A 10,839-nucleotide genomic window follows, 5' to 3' on the forward strand; every position below is an offset into this window, starting at 1 on the left:
GCATTTATTGCGCGTTGACTTTGACTTTGACTGTTTAGTTGTTGGATTGTGGACTTGAATTATACGAGTTGTGTATATATATATACGTTTTGATTGTTTGATCGTGCATAGTTGTTGTTACATTGTGAAACTTGTAAACTAGTTAGCATGAAACACATTACATTACACAAACAACCTTCGAAGGATGTCCACGAAACATGGTGCATGAATCGAAGGATGACGAAACACATCCTTCGATCCGGAAGATCATCCTTCGGATTGATAAGTCTCGAAACATATCATTCGGGCCATGAAGGAATCCTTCGACATCTTTCGGCCCAGTCTTTCTATGGGCTTGGCCCATAACTGTGATAAGTATTTAGACGTGAATGCATGTAGTTGGCAGTCATTTTTTTTACAAACCCTAGACGGCCATCTCTCCCTCTCTCGCTCTTTCGTTCAAACCGGACGGCAAAGCAACCGGAGACCGCCTTCTTGATCGGATCATCCTTGTTTCCCTTTTATCGGTTAGTGCTTGATATCGAATTGCTTGATAAATTGATTATCGGACTGCTTGAAGTTTTATGTTAGTTGGTGTGTTAACCGGCCGGATATCGTGTCTTAGTAGTTTAATGATGTTATATGTGCCTGTGATTAACCGAGTATGTTATGTGTTTAATCGAACTGATTTGAATGATTGTTAAGATGTTATTGTGTATCGGTTAGTTTTGTAATCGGCCGAACAGGTTAGTTAATCGGCCACCATATAACCGGACTTGTTGTATGATGATCTAGGGTTTCGAATAAATGTAATTGATTATGTCGTAATTGATAAGCGAGTCATAGGGTTCATGATGGTTGGTAAATACACAGTCGGATTGCACGGCTTAGAGCTAAAACCGAACAACCCGTGATCGGCCGTTATATGCTCAAATGTTTGAATATTGATCATGCTTTGATTTGATTAGGGTTCATGAGAAAACCGATGGATAATTGACTGTTTGATCGATTGCATGCTAAACTAAAAGTTGGAAATTATGTTAATTGATCTGTTTCCGAAACTGTTTGATCTATTTGCTGATATTACGGAATGTTAGTTGGAAACTGATAATTGATAATCACAGCAAAACTTGGAAACTTGTAACGTAACTGATATCCATCGAAAGATATCAGTTACTCGAAACATGGTAGTAACCGTAAGATACCGAAAGATACTAGATGTTCGAAACATAGTGTTGACCGAAGGATAGCAATGACCGAATGATAACATTAAGTTCGAAACATAACATTCTGTTCGAAAGATAGCTATGGTACCTGTTAGTCGAAAGATCTCTAATGTGTCGAAAGATGACCATGAATCGAATGATAGCTGATGTGCTACTGTGAAATAATACGTGTTGTGTCGATATGCAAACTGACTGTTATGTGAACATTAAATTGCATGCGTATCGTTATGAACATGAACTGATTTGTTATACGTGCATACGATAGGACGTGAATAAATTACTTGTGAGTGCATAACCTAGCATACCGAGCAAACCAAGGTGAGTTCACACAGCCAAGGCATGGGTTCCCAGGGTGGGAATGGGTTGGATGATTACTTGTGCATACTTTGATACTGTAACGAACGACTAAACTGTTGATGCTTACGAACTACTCAACTGCCTTCGCACCCACCCTGGTCGGTAAAGACTATGGTCGCGAACGAACTGATCAATTGCCTTCGCACACACCCTGGTCGGTAAAGACTACGGTCGCGAACTAACGAACATAATCTTCGCACACATGCCTGTGAGGCCGCGATGGAACTGATACGATACGAAACTTAATTGAACAAACGCACAATTACCCAAACTAAACTATAAACTGTGAACTCGCTCAACTAGTTTGTTGACTATCTGCTGCATGCCTTGCAGGACCTTAGGTACTTATGGAGCTTGCACTGGAGGAGCGGGACGTTGTGGGCAGTGGGTTAAGAACGCTATGTTTAAACATTTCGAATAATTGAACTTATGGTTTACTTGGGTTATTTACTTATGCTTCCGCTACTGATACTATGATTGTTTTGAAACGTCAATTGTATTGAATGGGGTTTTACGAATTACTTTATTTATATTATGCTATGTTCAATATGATTGATGGCTTGATCCTGGTCAGTCACGCTCCCAAGCGGTGATACTCCGCAGGTGGATTTTGGGGGTGTGACATTCTAATCCCTAACCACACCATCGATCAGCATTTTCACGGATTAATCTCTGATAACTGCATCATTGATAGGTTATCGATAGCCTTTCACCTGTTTATTGTCAATTGGAAATCCATTGGTAGTCTTCAGTCAAAAATAATATTAATAATATAAAATTACAAAATGTACAATATTTTCTATAAAGTATATATAAACAATGACGAACTATCTAGCTAGATTCCAGTTTGGTGGACTTGGTACGAATACTTTTATCTGGCTTGGTGTCAGCATGTCACATGTTGTAAGTAGCAAATTGAATACCATGGTTTAACAAAAGGGTGTACCTATCTACACACCATTTTACCTATTTACACATCAAAAAAGGTGTTTTTTGTCCTTATATGCACACCTGCAGTGTCGAACTGTGGTCAAAACGCGGCGTTTTGGTCCGGTTAATCAGACAAAGACTGACGGGTGTCTGACGGGTCTGTTGACCGGACCAAAACGCCGAGCTTTGGCCGCGTTTTGGTCCTATCAACCAGACAAAAGACTGACACCCGGTCTGGTTGACAGGACCAAAACGCGGCCAAAGCTCGGCGTTTTGGTCCGGTCAACAGACCCGTCAGACACCCGTCAGTCTTTGTCTGGTTAACCGGACCAAAACGTCACGTTTTGACCACAGTTCGACACTGCAAGGTGTGCATATAAGGACAAAAAACACCTTTTAATGGTGACTATCTACACACTTGGTGTGTAGATAGTTTGGCCATTAACAAAATAGAAGTGGACTAATTGTGATATTTCACAACTAGGGCTGTAAACGAACCGAACGAACACGAACAAGGCCTTGTTCGTGTTCGTTCGTTAAGGAAATAAATGTGTTCACGAACGGTTCATGAACACTTACCGAACGAGATATTGTGTTCGTGTTCGTTCATTAAGAAAATGAGCGTGTTCGTGAACGGTTCACGAACACAAACGAACACAAATAAATTTGGCGAACGCGACGAAGGATAAAGATAGATGGCCCAGAGAGTAGCACTCGAACTTGAATCCCTTATTGTGGAACGGGGTTCGGTCGTATTGGCCGGTGTAAATAATGAGAAATAAAAGAGAATTAGTGCATAAACAAGGTGAAAGAGGGTTTCCTAGTTTAATTGTTAGGATAATAAAATAAATAACAGTTTAATAATATAAAAAGCACACGTAAAATATATGTAAGTATAAAGATCTTCAATTAAATTACAAACATACGAACATAAAAGAACGCAAATCAACGAATGTTCATGAACACGTTCACGAACACCTTACCGAACGTTCACGAACACAATCGAACGAACGAGACCTCTGTTCATGTTCGTTCATTTAACTAATCGAACGTAATTTTTTGTTCATGTTCGTTCGTTTATTAAATGAACGAACATAAACGAACTTCCCGCCGAACGGTTCACGAACTGTTCGCTGAACGTTCGGTTCGTTTACAGCCCTATTCACAACATAACGACTATAAGTCGAACCTTTACATTCCTTGGTTAAAGAATTACCTTTTTAAAATATAATGACATCCACTTGTCAACCAATCTATCTAATTATCTTAATGCATGCACAATTTCGAGTGGTAGTCCAAAGTAATATGTATATGTATATAGGGAAGGGTTACTTTAGAAACCCATTTTGGTTGAGAAAATCCTGAAAACCTTGTGTTACACTATCTAAAACAACGTTATTTATGATAATTTTATGGAACGTAATATACAAATTTCCAAGCGTTTTTAGCCAAAAAAATACATAAATAAAAGAGCACTGAAGGGATTTTTCTTAAAAGAATAAATAAAATTCCCATGTAACAGGTGTGTAACATCATCTTTATAAACGAAAACGTTTGTTACATATGTAACATATAAAACTTTTTTTTTATTTTCTTAGATATCCACTTGGTGCTTTTGTTCTTAAAACACTAAAAAACATGTATACTAAATGCCCTAGAATTTTCATAAAAAATACGTTGTTTTAGATAGTGTAACACAAGGGTTAGTAAGAGTTTCCAAAGTTTTCTAAGTTTAAATGAGTTTTTACTCTAGTTTCCCTTATATATATACTAGAGCGGTTCATGCGTGATGCGACATGGATCATATACATTGATAATAAGTATCATGTTATTTTTATTCATTCTAAAAAAACTATAACAAGAGAATACAATGCTCGTTTATATGGTGTATTTTTAGAGACGGTTAATTCTTAAAATTGTAGCTTTAATTGGCCAAAACTTCCACATGATGTGAAAACCGAGTCACCACACATATTACCATCTCTATCTCCTATCATATACAGGATGCGTTCCCAAGTTAACTGGCTGCCATTGGCGCAGCTTCTAGTGGGCGGGAGGGGGCGGCTGACCACCTGAACTTTTCGCTCATTAGTGGAGAGTATGTAGTTTTCATATAGAAATTTTTTTGGTATGTACATTTTCGACCCCCCCGATTTTATAGAAATTTTTGGGTATATACGTTTTCGACACCCGATTGAAAATCTCAAGCTTTGCAACTGAGTGGCTGCCATTAGTGCATGGTTAACTTCCACCGCAACAACATAGATGAATAATTTAACATTAAAATTGGCAAACATTATTTTTCAAGAACACAAATTCCAACATTAATCGACCACGTTCGCCAAGATACCATTGAGTGAAAGGTATAGATATAAACCATAAACTACAGAAAATATATATTGAGAAGAAGTTACATAATGATAAAGAAATAATAATTCATTCAAAACATTCTTAGGGGACGTTTGGTTCGCATGAATTCAATGGAATTTAAGGGAATTGGAATTTGAATTCCATCTCTTAAGTTGTTTCGTTCACAAAATTTGATGGAATTGGAATCCCAATTTCAATCTTCATGAGTTTGGTTAATAACAGAATTGGAATTGGAATTAGGTATGAATTCCTTCAAATTCCTTTAGCTAAAGGAATTCAAAATCTTTCACATATGTGAAGGAATTAAAGTAAATTCATTGGAATCTTCGACCGTTTCGACCCGCATCGTTTCAACCCGTACCGTTTCGACCCGTAACGTTTCGATGCGAACGGTTTCGACCCGTACCGTTTCGACGCGAACCGTTTCGACCCGTACCGTTTCGAATCGAATCGTATTTCGAATCGAACCGTTTCGACGCGAACAGTTTCGACCCATACCGTTCCGACACGTACCGTTTCGACGCGAACCGTTTCGACGCGAACCGTTTCGACGCGAACCGTTTCGACCCGTATCGTTTTGAATCGAACCGTTTCGACGCTAACCGTTTCGACCCGTACCGTTTCGAATCGAACCGTTTCGACCCGTACCGTTTCGACCCGTATCGTTGCGACCCGAACCGTTTCGAATCGAACCGTTTCGACCCGTAGCGTTTCGACGCGAACGGTTTCGACCCGTAACGTTTCGACGCGAACGGTTTCAACCCGTACCGCTTCGACCCGTACCGTTTCGACCCGAACGGGTGGTTGTGGGTGTCGGGGTGATGGATTCCAATTCATTTGACAACCAAACACAACAAAAATGGAATGGAGATTCCAATTCTAATTGGAATGTTTAAATTCCAAATCCAATTCCTTCAAATTCTAAATCCTATACAAATTCCAATTCAAATTCTAAATCATTCCGCGAACCAAACACCCCTTAATGTGTTACCAATTAAGTTTTCTATACTCAACTAAGAGAGGAGAATTACAGTGTGTTACTACATACAAAGCTTATATTGAATTAAATAAATTATTTTATATAAAAAAGTGTGTGATATAAAAAGATAAAAGATCACATCTTTGCTAAAGTTTGATTCTCAAAAAAGAGACCTATTGATTCAAGCCATCTTTGGTATTCATTCAACCACCATGTCCATTAATTATAAATTGACGTACGAAGGTTGCAGTCAAAGGTTTGTCAAATTTATATATACTTTTTAGTCAGTTAAGCTTAAAAACTCCAAGATTATTATTTGAATCAGACCGTTAAAAGATCGTTGCAGCGTATTTTTGCAAGAATACAACATTTAATCACGTCGAGTGCATGGAATTTGTGAGCTAATTCTTTATTCATGGAGTCCACGGTGTCATTATCTTCTTTTTTTAACAACCAACGGAAAAATATATTAAAAGAGATGAAATAACAATGTAAAAGCATACGAAGTATCGATCCTTTTAGAGTATTAACATTAGAATCAGCATCCTCATTCATATAATTTAGTTAAAACAAAATTGTAACTCTTAAATTTCCATCAAATTTTGTTATTTTTAATTTGAATATAGGATTGCTATAATTCTTTTTTGTACGTGATTATCATATGTATGTTACGTAATTATATAGTAACACCTAATTATGATGCTTAGTTTTAGACAATTATAACAACTACTGGGATTCCTCCGCACTCTGCGACTGAAATTTGGCTAGTATTGGATTTGATTCTTTACGATGTACACTCCCTAGAACAATTGAACGAATGAATGATAAATGTTCGTATGCGTAAAATGACAACAACACGTGTTTTATATAGCATTGAAGTTAAGACATAAAGCTCTAAAAATGTAACACCCCAAAAATGGGTTTGGTAATTTAGACCCGGTTACTATTAAGAAACGGGTAAGGTACTGTTAATGAGAAAAGTTAACCTGAAAAATGAGGATTTACTAGGAATAATTAACCTAGTTGATTATTGGTCTCGTTAGTAGTAAGAGAAGAGTTGAAGCCTTATTTAATTAAAACGAAACATGAGGGACCAAAGTGAACAACTTGAAAGTTTTGTGTTAAAAGAAAAACAACACACACATACACACACATCGTGTGTGTGTTCATGAACGAGCAGGGAAAGCTCCCATGGAGCCAAAACCCTAAACTTCATCAAAATCTCCAAATTGAAAGGCTAAACGAAGCCCAAATTCACAACCGAACATGAATTAACGATCACCTCCACAAGGGGATCATAAGGTATGTCTTAAAACTTAGATTTGGTGATCTTGTTTGAAGTGGGTTATGATCAATCCATGAAATTGTATGAAATTAAGCATGTAGAGGTGTTAGAAACACCAAATAGAACTTGTGTTATGAATAATTTCAAGTAATTGGGTGATTTAGAATGAAACCCATTGCATGAGTGTGAAGATGATGATCATGATGAACTTGAAGATGTTATAGTGTAATCTTGTGTTGTATAAGGTGTTGTATGATAGACTAAGATAGTTAAACTTGAAGTGAAATTTATGATTATGAGATTTTGTTTGAATGTGATAGTTCATAAGATGAAATAAGGAAGAACATGCTTAAAACACTTGTACATTATGCTTAGGAAGTAGTACGCACGCCAAGTGTTTGATGAAATGTCTAAAAGGCAATAATAAGTGAAATTGTATGCAAGTTATGGGTAAACATATATAGTTCATGTGAAGATTATGTAGGGATGATGTCGAGTATGCTTTATGCTTGTTTAAATGAATTAATGATGTTGAGTATGCTTTGTGTAGGTCGTGTGTTAGATGTGAATTTGATATGGTTGTTCATAAGTATAAGCATATATGCTAATAAGAATGTGAATGTAATGACATAAGTGTATAGGAATCATGTCAAGATGGATGGGAGCGTTGAAGGCTAACGGGCTACGAAGACTCAATCAAATAAGCGAACGCAAATACGGGCGCGTAAGGTAAGTGAATCCCGAACTTACACTTTGGATGTAAAATGTATTGTAGTATAATGATTATTGTGAATCATGTGGGAAAGTATGATACAATGGAAGTGATAAGGTAAGTTTACGGTAAATGTGTCGAAAATGATTAAGAAATAGTTTCTATTAAGTATAGGTAAGAAAGAAGCTTACATGATGGTATTATGCATAAAGATGAAATAAGTAGTTATACGCGTAGGTATGGGTTAGTTTGTAAGTAAGTAACTGGGAATCATAGGAGAGTATGACTATAAACTCGTAAGTAGGGAGAATTACGTGTATGCAAATTACATGTATAGACGTGTGTGTTTAGGATTGTAAGTAATATTGTGTAGAATGTAAGTTGTAAGCACAGATACAAATAGAAAGGGTATGTATGCATGAATTGGAATTTAGTTATATGTACAAATGAGTGAGACTTGTTATGCATATACATGGATATGTTCGTACGAATGAAATCTAATGATGCTAACCGTTTTCCTATTTAGAATGAAATAAGGAATGCAGGTATACTAGTGTTGGAAGTTGAAGGTAGGCGCCGAAATCCAATGCGGGTGGACCGAACGGATGGATGAATGGACTAACATAAGCGAAAGCACGATATGTTAATGCCTAATTATGCATGTTTAAATTTTATATATGATGACACCGGTTGCTAATGATGTGATTGTACGTGGTGTCTGCAGGTTGTACAGAACGGTGGATTCTCGTCATGAAGTGAAAAAGGTTGAAGATCGAGTCAAGAGATGGATTGTACATGTGGGTGCATGGTCACGAAAATTAATAGTAGTATGTCCGATTTTTATAAATTTTTAGAAAGCATTAATGTATTTAATGTAAAAGAATGATTTAATGTAATCCTAAGTATGTTAGAATGAATATGATGAAAGAAAATTTTTAAGTTCGTAATTCCGCTGCAACTTTTGGTTAAAGCGTTTTAGGGCGTTACAAAAAAGGTATTATATAAATGAAGGAGAACAGATGAACAAAGAAAATATCCTCAATCACGTTTACGGAGGGATCCTACTAAGTGTAATAAGTGAAGTGTTCTCAACAACCATTTGTTCCAGTTTCTGCGTTGGCGACGTTTGTGGATCGATCTTTCTAGCATTAATCTTCTTGCGAGCGTTGTGTATGTCTTTCAGAACACACTTGTAATTGGGGTTATGTGTGATTAGGGTTTTCTAGATTTTATGTGCCTCTATGTCTTGCGCGGACAGCTGCTCCACCAATCTGTACTCACCTGAGAAAGTCTCCTAGCATACACGTAACCCTCCCTATGTTGAGCAGGGTCGTGGTTATGTTCTGGGTTCCTCACATCTATTCTCTAATTGACGCATTCCGTCATAAAACCCCATATGCAAAAAAGGGCATCCAAAACTTTTGCTATCAATTTTCCTAAGTGTGGTTGTACTCTTATGTTGGTCTCTCGTCCTTATCACCCTGTTTCTTCGACTGTCTGGTAATAATGACGTAACCGTTATCAAGTCCCCTTTTTGGCCCACAACTCCAACTCATCGCATGACCTAAAATCCTGAAACAACGCCATGGTTAAACTTATATTTATGGAAAAAGACATAAAGGAATAATTTTCATACCTGGTTCGTTTCATATAATACTTGCGGGTAAGGGGGTTCGACATAGCCAAGTTCTCCTGCGTATACATTGTTTGGATAGTTATGTTGGGCGTAAGAAGGTTCACCACCGTATTCGCACCGGATAGTCGTAATCGTATAGGTCCCCTAAACTCCTTGGATCTTGAATAGATTGATAATCCTATCAAGAGTGTTGAATCTTCTTGATCAGACAAACATAGAAACAGGTAGGAATAAGAATCACGGTTACACAAATAGTCTTTTATTGATCTAACTTACAGTTTACAATCAATCAAAGACTCCACCGACTCTCTCTCTCTAACCCACAAATCTCTCTCCCTCTCTGTATTCTTCCTGCTTTCTCAAAAGTCTAATATGAAGATTTGTTCTTCGATTCATTCTTAGTGTTCATGTAGATTCTTATAAAAATGCTAATAATTTGCTTTGATAATTTGCAAGAGAGTGTTAAGGAGATAAAAATAAAATCGTTTCCAAATTTGAAAAGATTTGATAAGATTTGAGGATCCCTGATTTCCCCGACGTTTTTATTATATCAGACGAAGTTAACCGGCTTTTTATAACAACGTTTTTGTGGTGCTTTTATCCAAAGGTGACTTTGGAGAAAATGATATTAGTCTTCTGCGACTCTATCATAGTGATTAGCGTTTTTGCAAAGGGTCGTAATAGTGATTTGGAGAATACCATTGTTTATAACATTGGCACAATAGAACTCAACGTTTCTAACATCAGCGAACTTAACACCAACGTTTTTTACCTCAACGTATTTCCCTTGGCGTATTTGTTGGATAGCATTTTTGACCCCCGCGCTTTTATAATCATCGCTTTTAATCTTAAACGGATCTGAAATAAACGTATTGGAACATATAAGATTAACTATGCACGAGTTTCAAAAACTAGCTCTACGGTTTAAAAGCCCTCGACTCAAGGATTAGAAAAATTAAAAAGAAAAGGCCTTGGATTGAAGGGTATAGCAAATGCAGGTCCCATAATCTCCTTGGATCTTGACAAGATTAATGACAATCCAATCAAGAGTGTTGAATCCTCTTGATCAGACAAACACAGAAAACGAGTAGGAATAAGATCATCACGATTACACAAACAATCTTTTGTTGCATGATAATTTGCTAAAAACATAGTTGTTATCCCACCAAGACATCTCTAACATGCTTATGTTGGAATTATAGAAGATGAATGTAATTTGAATTGTTGTCGAATGAAATATTGAAGGTGTTGAGTCGTTGTTGTTATAAAGCATAATGAATGACAAACCAATTATGCATCTAACCTCTATACAACTCGTATAGCTTTATACGAATTGTATAAAGCTGACATAACATTACATCCATC

The 10,839-nt window shown here is 36.9% G+C and overlaps 1 long non-coding RNA gene across 1 annotated transcript; it reads left to right on the top strand.

Annotated features, from left to right (window-relative positions):
• The first annotated feature begins 7,004 nt into the window (after positions 1 to 7,004).
• LOC110874585 lies at positions 7,005 to 8,785 on the top strand. The gene is made up of 3 exons (XR_002556067.1): positions 7,005 to 7,143; positions 7,768 to 7,855; positions 8,365 to 8,785. It is a non-coding gene; the product is annotated as an uncharacterized LOC110874585 (long non-coding RNA).
• The last annotated feature ends 2,054 nt before the right edge of the window (positions 8,786 to 10,839 follow it).

Source organism: Helianthus annuus, chromosome 9 (assembly GCF_002127325.2).
Source record: "Helianthus annuus cultivar XRQ/B chromosome 9, HanXRQr2.0-SUNRISE, whole genome shotgun sequence".
NCBI classification, from domain to species: Eukaryota; Viridiplantae; Streptophyta; class Magnoliopsida; order Asterales; family Asteraceae; genus Helianthus; species Helianthus annuus.